Below are 16,340 nucleotides of genomic sequence, written 5' to 3'. Positions count from 1 at the left end.
GAAGTCTTTAAGATCATCATCATTCCAGTTTGTTTTATCACAATAAAAGAATACTTTGTCTAATGTTTTCCAAACATTGGCTTTTCTAATCTGAGCTTGTCCATTATCAACATGGTCCTTAATTGCATTATGTAGGAACTTCCATTGGCTGTATCTAATAGTTGAGCCACCATTCCTAGAGTTTATCTTACCAAGTCTCCCATGAAAGTCTAGGAACCTTCTAGCCTTCACTCCACCAATAGATGGCTTTTTAGGGACACAATTTTCATCCTTAGACTTTTGAAGATCTGGTTCAATAATAACATTACCACCATGCAAACCAATTGCATATAAGACTTTTTTACTCTTTGTTATAGCATCTGTTCTAGCTAATAATGGCTTCATCTTCCATGCAAATCCTATGTAAAGATGAACAAGCTTTTCAATTATCCTACAAAGCACATGAAGTGTACAGATATGGGCATTCATTAAAGGAATATCTAGGACTGGCTTAAACTATGGATCCTTGTTATGCCTAGAGGGATTTCTATTCCAATTTCTTGAATTCAACTCTATGGTTGGGGACATGCAATATAGGCAAGGAGATCTAGAGTCGGCACCCTTTGATACATTGCATACATTTAAGTGTCTTTAAGTCGCCAACTATGTGCCACTCAATCTTATAATTCTCAAATCCTTCAACAAATAGCTCTTCTCCTACTTGTTGTCTCTTAATAACATCAAGTATTGGTGTTTGATGAAAAACCCAATACAATATATCAAAATCCTCTGTATCTACTTTCAATGCTTCTAGCCACCAGATGTTGTGTTCCGATTGAACACTAAATGACATTGAGTGATTGCAATGATCTGATGAAAGTGCTCTATTCATCAAGGTAAAGACCTAAACAAAATAAACATCACAAATCAATACGATTGATTATAAACAAAATCATATTTTACATTTTTAAAGTGGACAGAAGGAAAGTAGGATCAGGCACAATAATGCCACCTAGGGGAGGTGCCAATCAAATGATCTTCTGCAAAAAAAAAAACCATAGGAAACAATATTGAGTTGACTCTTCTTTACATGTTGAAAATGCTGATCCATTTTAGCCAACAAAAAGGTTGTCTAGTTAAACTTAACCCCCTCAAGGGTTCTGACGAATGCAATGAATAGTTCTCTAGGCAAACACTTGGATGCATGCTTGCCTGACATGAATCACTCTTGGAGAAATTGGCATAACTGCTTCCATAAGAGAGAGGAAATACGTGCCACTGATACTCGTGAGCTAGTGATAACCTTATTTACTACCAAAGGAGTAGAGGTCTCCTTCTACAACAAGGCAAGGATCTTTGTAGTGGACAATGAATAGTTACCACTACGCACAAGGGAAGTTGCAAAAGGCAGGAATAGGGTCTCATTGACAGTAGCAAGGGATAAATAGAGATGATGGCCATAAACCAAGCCTGAAAGCTTCTTGTAAGTCTTTAGAAAAGAGTAACACAGCTTTGCATCCACTGGAGGGAATTTCAAGGCCACAAAGAGATGAAGACTAGCCTTACGAATGAAATCAATATTGAACAAGAGAGAAAAGTCATGGACTGGAAGGGGAAGATGCTGAAACACAAGCGTAGGAGTATCATAAGGTGCCATTTAGACTATTTAAGCAAAAATGCCAAAACCAAGAAAACAAAGGAGGGAATTCCTACAAAACACTGATACACAAAGCACAACTGAGATAGAAAAATCTTAAGGAAAATAACAAGATGGACAAGACTAAATCAGACGACCCCAAGCAATCCACAGACTATGGAAAAAAATTCAACATGACCTACGCACACATGCAACCGAAAGCTTCATGCTATGCAAAAAAATAGGAACCCTAATCGCCCATAATCAAGTAATCCAAATAAAATATAATCAATTCACACCATATCCTTGACTCATACTTAAGCAAAGAAACCATAACAGACTCATGAAAAAACCACTAACAATCGATAGGATGTGACCAAACTACCATTTAATTGATAAACCCCAACCCTGTAAGTGTGCGTCATCAACCTAAGGTGCAGTGATGTGGGTGGGTGAGAAATACACAGATTCCTTTTATGGGTGAAAGTTTACTTTGTAATTTAATATTAAATTACCCATTAATGCACGGTGAATCGAATTACGTAACCCAAACCCACTTAAACTTATGGTCTCTACTAATGCAATTCCTTGTTACAAATTAGATAATGTTTGGCACAAAGTGCATGTATGCATGACAATGAGGGTTCATTTTATTTATAATTTAATTATGTCTACAACGCTTACACTATGGACCATCATGGTAAAATTTAAGTTACAAAATTATGTGGGTTATTGTGCCATGTGCTCATGCAATGGCAGGGGTTCCTTTTACAAGTTCAAGGTCAATTGATTTTAAATTAAAATTTTATGGGGTGCACTCTATTAATTTTGTGGGTGCAACGATCGGGTTAATTTTATTAACAAATTACACATGTGTTATGGTGCATGTGAAGAAGGGAACAGAAAATGGAGCCTGGTAATGTGTATATGGCACTTGCAAAATGTGATGACATGGTGGGAAAAACCAATATGACTCCCACATCCAAAAAAAATCCACAAACAAGAGTGTAGTATGTCGACCATAGAGAATAAACCACTTGGACAACGATAAAAAATACGAGCGCTAATACTAATCATTCAAAATAATAAGCGTGTTTGGTTTAATTAATGAGGTGTGGTTTTTTAAAAAAATAATAATGTTTTTGTTTTCTTAGTAAGTGTGTTTATGTTTGTTTTTATTATTTGTTATTTGTATTTTTTTAAAAAATTATTAAAGAGTGTAGTTTTACTATAAGTTTATTTATTTTGGTGGATTTTATCTATATAAATTTTATGTGAGTTGGATTATGGTTTATTGGGTTTTAATATATTGGTTTGTGTTTTGTTTTATTTTAAAAAATTTGATTTTAAATTTTTAGTATTATGTTTGTATTGATGTTTATTTTATTTTATTCAATGATGATGTCATGTTAGTAGAAAGAAATTAAAAATGGGTGGGATTTATGTAAGGAAGTGTGGTGGAAATGTAAGATTTTTTAAGAATTTTAAAAGTTAATTTTATGGATTTCTCCATGAATTTAATGAATTTTGATGAAATTTTCAAATTTTTTTGAATTGTTTATTGAAAATTTCCCTTTTGATACTTGTCCCAATTTCAAAAATTTTAAGTAAATTTTCCATTTAATTTGAAAATTTTATGGGTTTTGTTGGTTTTTTTTGTTGTTTAAAAAAATCAATAATGATGTAGGTAAAAGGCGGGTACTAGTGATATGGTATGTGAACAGTAGGCTACATGTGAATAGTAGCTAATCCACCACTCGGGGAAGATCACACATGCACCCTTGCGTGTGAACAAGGGCTTAGATGGCATGCACACACAAACTAGAAAATCCACGTGTGAATGACCACGAAAGAACAAACATGCACAAGACCGGCACAATCCACATAAACAGGGCACACACGATCATGGGCATAGCACGAAGAAGAACCACGGCACATGACACGACACGAACTACAACTCAAACTTATGTGTCACAACTGTTGAGAAGTAAGCATGTGAGCTCTCCTTATATTGGAGGGAGATAAGGGTAGCTAGGTGTAAATGAACTAGAGGACAGGGGAGAAAGGGGAAATCCTAACCCTAACTTCTCTAGAGGCTATATAAATTGCCTAAAGGTCACTCTCATAGAAGAGGAGAGTGTACCAGTTGTACCTTTGAACAACTTACTAAGCAAGATCTTCTTCTTGTACTTGAGCTCTCTCTCTCCCTCTTGTGCACACTCTCATGCTTCCAACTCTGATTTGTCACATGGTATCAGAATTTACTCTAATCCAATAAGCTTCTTTCAGCCATATCCTAACCTAAGTGCACAAGAAGTTCTTTTTCCTTCTTAGCTACCTTCTTTTCCACCATAGCCAGCCTGACCCCCTGACCTTGGAGGAGCTAGTGTGTGCAAAGAAGGTAGTATTAACTCTTAATTTCTTCTAGACACTTCATCCTCAGCTCAAGGCACTTCAGCATGGCTCATCTCTTGCTAACATTGGGCAACATCGAGGGCAGCATTGCAGCAAATGTAGAAAATGATGCAGATTTGTAGGTGACATGTCCCAGAGCTCGGTGTGACCTGTAGACGATGCAATCCTCCCAGGTACCATGGGGCTTTGTTATTCCCCCTAGTGGGCCATCTGCACTTAAGAGAGCTTGCACTAATTCCTCCTCTACTGGATGTTGTGAACAAAACCCTAACTATGGATTTCTGGCATCCATAACCAAGAAGCTTCAAGCTTCCTATTTTCCATTTTTTTTTTCACTCTGGAATCATTAGCAGTGATTCTAATCACTGAAGCATATACTCTACAGTATGTTCCTGATCTGTGAGTAGCTCCAACACTTGAGGGACATCATAAGTTCACCGAAAAGCATGCTCTAAACACCAGTAATGAGTCAACTGTCTCACCAAGCTTGACAGGGTAAATACCTAAACATCTCAATCTTGAGATTGTTTCTAAGCACTGAAAAGGCATTTAGTGACATTAGTGCTACTCCCTTATGTCAAAACATAAATATTGATGTGATTGAAACCTCCTCGGACTCTTCAAAGTCATTAATCGACGTTGCTCAACCAAATGTTCTTACACTAAACCACAAGGTGGGGAGCAGTTAGAAGTCCTCACCTCATTGAAACCTAGGAAAACAATGAAACTTAAATCAAGGGTTGTTTGAAGGACGGGACCGCCAAAATCTTGGCTTGAGATATTACATATGTATGATTTCCAACCTTTTTCATCCTTACAGCTTTAAAGTTGATTTGCAGGGCTATTAATTCTGTAATTTGGTTCATACTTGGCCACCTGTAAAGGAATAGACAATGCCATTGCCTAAGGCAATAGGTGAGACCTTCCTATAATGGCCATGGCCTATGCAGATGTAAGGCCTCAAATCTGCAAGTTTAATGGAAAAGATTTCCATCCCTGGCAAGTCCTAGTAAAATATAAAATGATGGAACGAGGCTACTGGCCCTTCATAAAAGGGACCAAAGTTATTGACCTATCAAATCCCCTTGATGTAGAAGACGATGAAAGAGCTCATGCCATCATCATGCTTCATTTGGATAAATCTTTAATTCATCATATTGACGAACTCTCCACTGCTAAGGAGAAGTGGGATGAGCTTGAAAGGCTCTATGGCGCTACGGGGAAGAACTCTAGGATTTTTCTAAAGATTGAGTTTTTTAGCTTGGAGTGTAAACATGGAGAATATCTAAGAAAGTTTATTTCACATATGAAGGGGCTCATGGCATAGCTGGCCTCCGTTCAAGCACCAATTCATGATGAAGATACCATTTCCATCCTTCTGAAGTCTGTAAAGAATGTCCTTCCAACCCTTGTTACTACCCTTACTAATATCCCGAACCCAACCCAACTTTGGCAAGTACTATCCAGTCATGCCTGGATGAAGAGAAGAGGAACCATAATGAAGGCACTTCAGCATTTACTTCTCGTGAGCAAGTGTTAGTCCATATAGCTTCAACAAAGTGCTCCTTCTGTCATAAAAAAGAGCATATTGTAAGTATTTGTTGGAAGAAGTATCCCAAAAAAATGAAGTGCAATAAATGCAAAAACACTAGTCATATCACTAGTAAGTATCCCAGTGTTCCAGAAGTACCCAAGAAATTGGAGGGCAATTTTGCCTCCCAATCCATAGATGATCGGACCCCTTTGAGTCTTATAAACTCTCTACCTATAACCATCTTTTGTAGCCTGATTTATAAAGGCCTCTCATTTGAATTAAGGGGGGCATCCTATCATGCTTTATCCAATGCCACTTGGCATTGAGGGGGATGTTGAGAAGTAAGCATGTGAACTCTCCTTATACTAGAGGGGATAAGGGTAGCTAGCTGTAAATGAATTGGAGGACAGGGGAGCAAGGGAAAACCCTAACCCTAACTTCTCCAGAGCAAGGAAAAACCCTAACCCTAACTTCTCCAGAGCCTATATAAACTGCCTAGAGGTCACTCTCACTGAAGAGGAGAGTGTATCAGTTGTACCTTTGAACAACTTACTAAGCAAGATCTTGAGCTCTCTCTTTCCTTCTTGTGCACACTCTCATGCTTCCAACTTTGATTTGTCATAGCAACACAATGGGTTGGGTTGGGGGGGGGGGGGGGGGGGGGGGTGTTGGGGGGGAGATGTGGGGGGTGGAAATATGGGTGGAGGATCAAAGGGATGGTGGGGGGACAAAGGGTTTTTTTTTTTGGGGGGGGTGGTGTACAGGGAGGTCAGGTGGGAGGATGGAAATGTGGGGGGATGGGCAGGGAATTTGGCAGGGCAGGGATGTGGATTTTTGGGGGTGGGGGGGTGGAGAGTTTGGTGGTGGGTAGCAAGGGTGAGGAGTTTTGCAGCAAGGGGCATGGGTAGAATGCGGTTTTTGTGGGGGGAAGGGAGGTGGGAAAGGCGCAGGAAGGAAGGGTGGGGGATTGGTTAGGTAGGTTGGGAGGCTAGGGAAGTAGGAAAGGTGGGGGTGGCGGATTGGTTGGGTGGGTGGTTGGTGGCAACAACGGGGAGGATAGGAGCACAAGGGGAGGGGAAGTTGTAGGTGGCACAAGGTGAGGGGAAGGCTTAGGCGGCTGGGTGGGGGAAATGAAGGGAGAGCTCAAAAGGAGGAAGGGAAAGAGAAAGAAAGGGAGGAGGAGAAGGAAACACAACTGAGGAAGAGAATGAGGAAGGAGAAAGAAAGGGAGGGGAGCATGAGATGGAGAGAGAGAGAAGGGAGGAGAGGGAGGAAGGAGGAGGAGGAGAGGGAGAAGTGGGAGCTATGGCGGGGGAGGGGAGGAGAGAGAAAGAGAGAGAGAGAGAGAGAGAGAGAGAGAGAGAGAGAGGGGGGGGAGGGAGGGAAGGAAGGAGAAGTTAGAGGGGCAAGTATGACAGGGGACAGTTGGAGGGGATTTAATTTTTTTTAAATAAAAAGGTTTGGTATTTTGTTTGTTTTTTTAAATAATATAAAAACTAAGTGTGCCCCCTGTCCCGTGTACCACAATGAGGGGCGAGGGTAAAGAAATTTACCGTGATGGGATTGGACGAGAGCGAGGAAAGTAGGGGTGGACCAGACACAACACGACACGATATGACGAAAATCAACATTCACATGGAAAAAAACAAAAACATGGATAAAAAGATACTAAAAATTTAATAATGCAAAATCTGTCAACTAAAATGAAGTGCTAAAAGAAGGAAAAATATTTAGGCAAAGGTGCTACATAGGCCTATCAAGTCAGAACATAGTTCAGACATAAATATGATACGTTCACATGAAAAAACAAAAACAAAAAAAACAAGGCCAAAAAATGTAATAAGAAATCAATAAAGAAAAATTGAAAAGTTGACATGGAATGCGAGAAGGAAAAATACTTAGATTAATGGATAGGACTATCAAGTTAGAACACAATTCTGATGGAAGAAATATGTGTTCACATGGAAAAAGGGGAAAAAATACATAGAAAAACACAATTAAAAATTAATAACAAAAAATAGGTAGAAAAAAAGGAGGGAAATAATTTTTTTTAGGGGACCAACAACTCAAGGCGATCCAAAGATAATGCCATTTCGACGAGAAAAGAGCATGTTCACATGGAGAAAACATAAAAATTATGTAAAAATAAACCTACAAATACGTAAAATAAATAATGGCCAATCTGTGCATTGTAAAGATGGACTGCAAAAAGAAAAAGTGTTAGAAAAAGGTGGAAGATCACAACTATCACATCAAACTGCAGTCCTAACACAAAAAAGGCATGTTCGCATGGAAACAAGTTTGATTCTTTCACATAAAATTTTTAAAAAATCAATAATTGATGAATCCTCAATTGGAATAGAGAGCAATAAAAAGGAAAAGTGTCTAGTTTGAAGGGACGAACATGGATGTGAGGTCAGATTGCAATTTTGGTGAACGTATTATGATGCGTTCACATGGAGGATAAGCCAAATGATAAAACAACCAAAAGGGTAAGAGAAGATTGTGAGAATGGGTTAGAATAGGGTGGATGGGTGAGAAAGGGACCTCAACATGGCTTAAAGAAAATAGGAGATCATGTAAGGATCAATTAGCAGGGTGTTCATAAATGTATGCAAATGAGATGCATAGAAACGCGTCCCCATACCGTTAAAACATGAACTGATCGGTTTGACTAATCAACAAGGGTCTAACACTTGATCATGATCCATAACCTTGCATCCCCACACTTAAGATATAACATACGCATAAATGAATGCAAGAGGTGGGGTTAGAAACACTTGGCCCATTTAGTTCGTCAATGGAGACTATTATTGTCAACATACATTGGGGAGTCGAAATCATCCACGATGCACCATAGCACACTTCCATCATGGCAAGGACCAGGCAATAGCACCCAGGGAGGTAGCGTCATTGATGAAGACCTAGTAAGCCATCGATGATGGCAAATAAGACAACACTCAATCTTGACAGTTACTCTTGTTGGGATGATAGATCAGTCGCTTGCCTTGTAGCTCACATCACTAAGAGAGGAGTGGAATGGGACCCATATCTCACTCATGTTTTAGAATTCGACAAAGGAAATGATACAGAGGAAAAATGCCATATTGCACAATTTATGGTGCATCAGTGCATCCCAACCCATTTGGCATAGGTGTAGAAGGTCTGTGATGATGGTAGAGGCCCATCCCATGTGTGCATAGGTAAATGGAGATGTACCCAATCACGAGTGTCGAAAACGTCCCTCAAATCTCACCTCAAAGAATTGATTGAGGGAAAAATTAGTCACACTTAGCCCCTCCTCTATCTCACTCTCTATTGATGAATATAGGAGGGCAACTTGATTCTTGACACCCATTGATTTAATCCTTACTACCAATTGTGCAAAGGTTATTTACCTTATGTGTAATTAATGGTGCAACAATGCATCCTATCCTATGCTGACATATATGCAAGAGGAAGGCCAAGGAGCCTTATAGTGCCATGCATAAGAACATATCATGCTTTGTGTATTGAGAGGCCCCGACCTGTGTGTGCAACACTCCATTCACACATCTCACCTGTCATTTGGATTTAAAGGGCAAGGACTAGCTACTCACCCCACCCTCTGTCTCACACTCTATTGATAAGTATAGAGGTTCTCCCATACTCACATCCCTATCCTGGTAGGATGAAAGATCATATCACTCAAGGCCTTGTTGATGAAGATTTGCATTGGCTTATTTTGTTGATATCAAATTGTGTCTGTTGATGAAGAGGCATACCCAGGGAGATAGCCGACAGATCACGAACATATGTTTGAATAGAGAAACACACCATCTTCTCAAGGAGACATATGCTCTATTGAAAGTCATAGGACATAGCGCACCAAGGGAGGTGGCTTTGAAACTAGATCCTAGAAGGCCAACTAAGAAATTAGCTGATCTAGACTATAGGGTGTTACCACATTTTTCACAGCCCACTTTCTGGCCAAGGGTGTTTGCCACCTCATCTTGAAGTGAGGCCTATTATGACATGGAATTTCTTCATTTTCTCCCATAAAATTTTTTATATTATATATTTTTTATTTTCTTTATTTTTTTTCATTTTTCCTACTCCCAAGGGTGTTTCCACTTTTTCTTGAAGAGTAGGTCAGCATGGCAAGGACTAAAGTCCTTTTTTCTCATAATCTTTTTTTTTTTTCTTTCATTTGTTCACAAGGCTAGAACATTACTTATCAAAAGCATCCAGACCACATCAGTTGAATTGAATAGGAAGGTAATCAAACAGAAGGCATAGGTGGAGGTGAGGGGCTAACAAAATGGTGCCACCTCGTCAAGTTGAGAATGATGGATATCAATATAGCGGCATAAGAAGTAGGAAGGAGTGATGCCTCAAAGGGAGAGGAAGTGCCATCTGTGATTGTCAGGATCCCCAGGGAGAAAAGTACTTCTTTAGGTGATATCCATTGATTAGGAAGGGAGCTTTAGAGGCATCCATAGCTTATGTTTGAACAAAGCCATTAGGGCTGACAGCAAGTACCTTGTAGGGATCCATCTAGCACTATTGGAGCCTGCATGGAAACTTGCCAAATCTCAAATCATAGGTGAGGACTAGGTCACCTTCCTTGAATTCCTTATGCTTGTTGAAGAAGTTGTCATAGTAAGCCTTCCGTTGAGCATGCGTGGCTTCCATACACTATAAGGCCATTCAAAGTATTTTGTCCAAACATTCAAAGTGTAAAAGATGGTGATCTAGTGAATCAGCATCTCCCAAGAATTCAGTGATAGGCAATCGCAAAGAGGGTAGCTCTAACTCAACAGGGAAGATTGCTTTTGTGCCATACACCAACTAGAAAGGTGTCTGTCTTGTAGCAGCCTTATAAGAGTTTTTATATCCTTCTCCAAGCCAATTTTGATCTAGCAAATGTGCCGCCTGTCAAGATCATTCGTAAGAAGGACAACACACATGGTCCTTTTGATTTTGTCCTTGTTCCAACCCTTGTGGTATAGATTCCTATACATGAGGTTCCTGGTAGCTCCCTTCTCCCCCCCCCCCCCTCCTTGCCTATCCTAATTTGTTTGCAGTACAACGAGAAGGCACATTGGATCCACAAATCCCTTCATCCCTCTAGATGTTGATTAATGGCACCTTGTTTTCTCAGCTCATGTCGAATGTCCAAACAACAATGGAAACAACTTGGACTTCTCTAGTCTGTCTAAATAGAAGTTTCTACCTCTTTCTAGGACAAACTGGATTCCTTGACGTGTCAATTGAGTAAGGCACTAGAAGATTTGACTTTGAAAAGGTCTACCCTCAGTGACATCCATATGCAAATGCAAGGAGATACAGTTGTAATGGGTTCTCAAAAATCTACCATTAGAGAGTTGGAAGTTAAAGTTGCAAGCTTAGAGGCAGATAAGGTATCCAGCACTAAAGAGAAGGATGATGCTTTGGCAAATATGCTTACTTTAGCCACAACACTTAGTGTTTGTGAGGGTGAATTGAAACATGCCCAAGTGACTATGGAATCTTAACAAAAGCATATTTATGAGTTGTAGTCTAAAATGGTTACCCTCTTTGTTCCCCCTCTTGCTCCTATTATTCCTTTTGTTGTGCCTTCTAAGGAGGAGCTGGACAATTTATAGGAACAATCTAGGATGTGTGATGCCTTTGCTGCCAAGGTGCAAAGGTTACAGCATCGTATGGATTGTGTACATGAAACTTTTTCTCATTACAGTGAACTTGTTTCCCCTTGTTTGGCTTAAATATCATCAACAAAGGATGGCTTTATATATCTTTTTGATCAATGTGGATTTACAACCTCTAGAGGGTGGTTGGCAAGATCTTTGGTCAAGTGATTTGCTTAAATCAGTGCTTCACAAAGCCTTGGATGACTTTTTTTATCCTCAAGTCAGATTGCTCTCTTTTATGTTTATTAAAGGGGACTTGCATATTCCAAATGAGGTAGATTTGAATATTTATGTGGGGGATGTGGTTTTGCAAGCTATATTGTATGTGCATTATGTGGAGTTTGATCTTGTGGATGGTCTATAAAATTTTCATCAGTGCACATCATGGTGTAGAGGAGTTGATTGGCATCCTCCTTTGGATGATGTTGTCATGGGTCCATGCCATCGACTGGATACTTTTTATAAGTTTGATATCCAAAAGTTATGTGCTAAATTTTTGCAGCACATTGTTGATAATCCCTTGTTTACTAAGGAATTATTCCAGAATTTTAAGTTGTTCCATTTATCCTCATGATTTTATTTCCTATTCCTTCATCGCTACTCACCTTCCTTCTTATATTCAACTTCTTACCACTAATCATGATTCCATTTCTCTTTTATCTTTCACCCCTGCTTCATTCCCTCATATTCCAATTTTTACTCTCTGCCCTTTTATTGTTGATCCTGCTACCTCTTCTCCTCCTAAATATCCTTCTCTTGTTGTTCCTAATATTCCTTCTACCTTTGTTTAGAATCACTTAAAGCCTTTTTAGTATCATTTCATCCATTTTCAACATGATTATCCTTATACTTTCCATCTTTCTATAATCTATCATATCCAGCTCTTCTATTTTCTACCCTCATTCCTATTCCACCTCCTACAAAATATATCAATCTTCCACCTCAGTATGTATTGGATACTCTTGGATTTAATAATGACATCCTCCATCGACGATAGTGGACTTTACATGATTCTGTGACATGACCTGTATTTAATTGGTCTCTCATTTCAAGGTCCTAGGAGACTTCTTCATCATGTTCAAACTCCTATCTTCAATTTGCTCCTGTACATGCTCAGTCTTTGAAGATACTTCTGTAAATCTTGCTACACATTTCTCTTGATATCTTGCCTTCATGCATCAACAGCCCAATCTAAACACTCGAAAGACCATTCCAAATTTGACAATAAATCCTAATGAGGATGTGACTATTGCTCAAATGGATGTGTTGTATTACTTTGCAAATGCCTTTCCTACCAAATTCATTATCTTGTTAGAAGGATGCGTTGTCTACAAACCCTTCAGAATGTACCTTGCTATTTTGTGGATGAAAGCAAAACCCTAGAACATCTCAAGCTTAGCATGAATTTTAAGAAGAAATATCTTCATCTTGCATAGTAGTGGTGTAGTCTTTGGGTGTATCATCTTTTTAATGAAAATTCTCCTTCTTTTTAGTTCTCCATCTTTAGGGAGGACTAGTGCCATTTAGACTATATTTTGTTGTGTATTTGTGGGTGCTATGTTCTATGTTTTGTGATATGTGTTGTGAGTATATTGTCATTGTCACAAGGAGACAATGAAGTTGTTAAAGAAGATTGAAGTTGAAGCTTATTTAAGCTAGTTGGAGGTTAAAGTTAAAGATTGTCTAGATAACTATGTGCTGTATTGTAGAAACCTCTCATATCCTTTACTAATGTTTTTGGTTCTAGTTGGCATATTGAGGATTGATCTATGCTTTAAGGTGTTTTCCTTTTGTCAATCTATTGCTAGATCCAGGTTCTTTTGAATATTGATGGGATCAAGGTTGGTTCATGAATACTAATTGATTGATGATGAAGATAAAGATATGGAAGTCTAGTATTTGGTCAATTGATCCTTAGGGTGAGAACCCTAGATCGTTCTTGCACAATTCTTAAATAATCCTAACACTTCGTAACTATGGGTAGGACCTTTAAGATCTGAAGTATTAAGTTGGCAACCCAAGTGCGATACTAGACAGAATTTCATCATAGCTTAATCCTACCTAGCACATTGAGGTGATCCTCATGTACTAACTAATCATACCTTATGTTGAGTGCTAAAATGATTGTATTTTTAGCTCTCTTTTTTTATTTTTTTATAGTTTTTTGGTTGATATGAGGATGTATTGATTGGATTTTTATTACTTTAGAAGTTTCTTGGGATAATTTGATTATGTTCAGGAGAGTCATTATGGGTTTCTTGTAGGCATGGTTACTGAATCAATAACCCATTTGTAATGAATGGATAAAGGAAAGGTAGGCTGAAGTTGAGATTTGATGTTCTGATAGGTTTTGTGATGAGTCTTTTTGGTTCTATTAGGTCTACTTTTTTGCCTCTATTTTGATATGTTTTCTTTCTTATGGTGAGGTTGAGATGATGATTAAGTCTTTTGGAGATTTATTGAGAGTGTGTTGAATGGTTTTGGATGGTTTGAAGTGGTTTTGGTTGAAGTTGTATGGTTTTTATGCTTTCTGTTGACCCTCTATTGAGCTTTTGTAGAGCCTCTATTTATATTCTGTTTGCTCTGTGAATGTTCTATGGGATGGATATTTAGCTTGCAAATGTTTTGTAATCTTTGGAAGATGAATAATATTAGCTCGAAGAAGTAGCTAAAAAATACTTGAAGTAAAGATTGTTGTGATAGTAACAATAGTGAGATCTCAAGGAACATTGTAGCGGCTCTAGTGACTCTACATATTAGATATACCTCTTGGGAGGGATATCCATGACCAAGAGAGGATTATTGATTGTAATTCCATTGTAATATTAAGTGAGGATATGTGTGAGAGATAATCATTTTCTATGCTAAAAAACATTGTATATATATGAGAGAGACTGTGAAGACATTGAAGACATTGAAGATGAATATTATGTTATGAAATTCCATTCAAAGCAAAGCTTTCTTATGTGTTTTTGTGGTTCTTTTATGAATTCTAGGAAGAATATGAAGAATGTGATCGATTTTGTTAAAGATAAAACTGTAGGAGATTCTTTCTATGATGTTGCATGAAGATTTGTTGTGCCTGGTGTTCTTTCTTTTATTTTGGTTACATAAAGGATCAAAATAAGCTTGTTGATGCATACAATATAGATTTTCTTATAGTAAGATCCCTATTTCTTTGGTGTTCTCTCAAGAGCTCCACTCCTTGATGAATGGAAGCTCTAACATGGCAAGAATATGAAGCCAACAATCTTGCTCATCCTCCGAGCATGGAACATATTTATTCAATAACTTATGTATTGGGGAATAGACAGTGTCGCCTCTCAACAAGCTAGAAATAGCATCCAAATCAAATGTGGTAGTTCTCTACCTATGCATTTAATTGCACATAGCCTCAATTCAATTCCCAGAAAAGACTAAACCATTGCCCCAATCTTCAATGAGTCGTGCATTACGAATTCAAGGTCAGCCAAGAAATAGATCATGGTCAACTCCTTTCATGACCACGAATATGACAAAGAGCTTGACACCAAGTATCTTCATTGGCTAGTCCTTCAACACACCTAGGGGGATGCAATTTAGAACCATTGGTGATACTTAGATTAAAATCAATAAACTCAATCAAGGGGTTTTCCCATGTCTTAAGCATTGTCTAATTCACAATTTTGATACCAACCCTTGTGTCTATAATGCCTCTTCTCATGGTGTCGCCTAGGCCTTCCACAGGTAGAACTTCATGTTGTTTAGCACCCTCCTAGAATGTCGAAACTCTAAATTCACCAAGGATGGGGAAAGGTGGGGAGCTAGGCATAGGATATTGTGTGTTCTTCTCAATAGGTGGAGTCTCATTACAATCATCAATCCAAGTCTTGAAAGTTTTCCAAATGGCAAGATTGTTCTTGACAACATTCCTAATGGTATTGAGACACTCGTAGAGGCTAAGGAAACTAGAAGTTTGGGGTCTGCATCTTGATATTGTACCTTTCATGGCTAACCTTATCCATTCAGTTGTGCTCCAAGTTTAGTAGTAGTTAAGTGTTAGGTCCAATTGTTGAGGCCATGGGAAGTGTGTTATTTATGCCATGTGTCTGCAAATTATTCTTGGCTCATTCTCTACTCTTATCTCTTCTTATGGTGCACATGGCAACACAATAAGAGATGATGATGATGATGATGATGAGAGGAAGGGGGTATTTATCTAGTGATGGGAGGAGTTTGGGATTTCCTTGCACTAATTATTGACTTACCTCCCATGAAATAATGTGCTTGCTTAAAGTAGATAATAATGTTACAAATATCTAAACATGCTATTTAGAACAACAATCCCATAACAAGGATGTCAATTTTAGCTTTCCATTGTTTAGAACAAAGAAGAAGCCTTTGGAGAAAATGACTCCATATAAATATCTTGGTGCAGTTGACATAGTTAGCAACATTTAGTTCTCAAATGTGTGAATCTCTAATGACTCCATATAAATATATTGGTGTAGTTGACATAGTTAGCAACATTTAGTTCTCAAATGTGTGAATATCTAATGACCCATTTTCAAGTCCAACTATGTTAAGGGCTTCATCCATCAAGCCATTTGATTTTAAATAAGCTTGCAATACTTATAATATAAAGAAAATGTACAATTGTGTGATGCAAGAGTTTACTTAATTCAATAGATCTTGGCACCACCTCACAATAGACTTTTTTAATTGTCTTTTTATCCTACCCATCATCTAGGAAAACAATTTTATTTTCTCCTATCCTCCCATTTTATGTGAGGATTGTTTTGCATTTATTGGATGCTCTATGAATAAGTCCACAATAATTGTAATGGACATGCAGCACACATTTAGCCTAACAATTCTTGTTATGATTTCTAATTGCAATGATCATTGGATTTAATTAGACAAATTTGTTGTACATGACTCAATTGCTACAATATCTACAATGGGTCACTCTATGATATCCCACTCTAGAAGGTCCATTCTCTTTAGAACACCATGGATCTTTTTCTTGTCTCATAATTGATATAGTGATCCTTGCTACCTATGTGATAGCTCTACCTTGGTAATGTAGCTTACTACTACTTCCATATTGTATACCCAAAGGTCT

This window comes from Lygodium microphyllum, chromosome 1 (genome assembly GCF_053477565.2).
Source record: "Lygodium microphyllum isolate KBCC chromosome 1, Lygodium_microphyllum_v1.1.10, whole genome shotgun sequence".
Taxonomy (NCBI): Eukaryota; Viridiplantae; Streptophyta; class Polypodiopsida; order Schizaeales; family Lygodiaceae; genus Lygodium; species Lygodium microphyllum.
The sequence above is the reverse complement of the archived record's forward strand: the minus strand, read 5'-3'. Positions refer to the sequence as shown.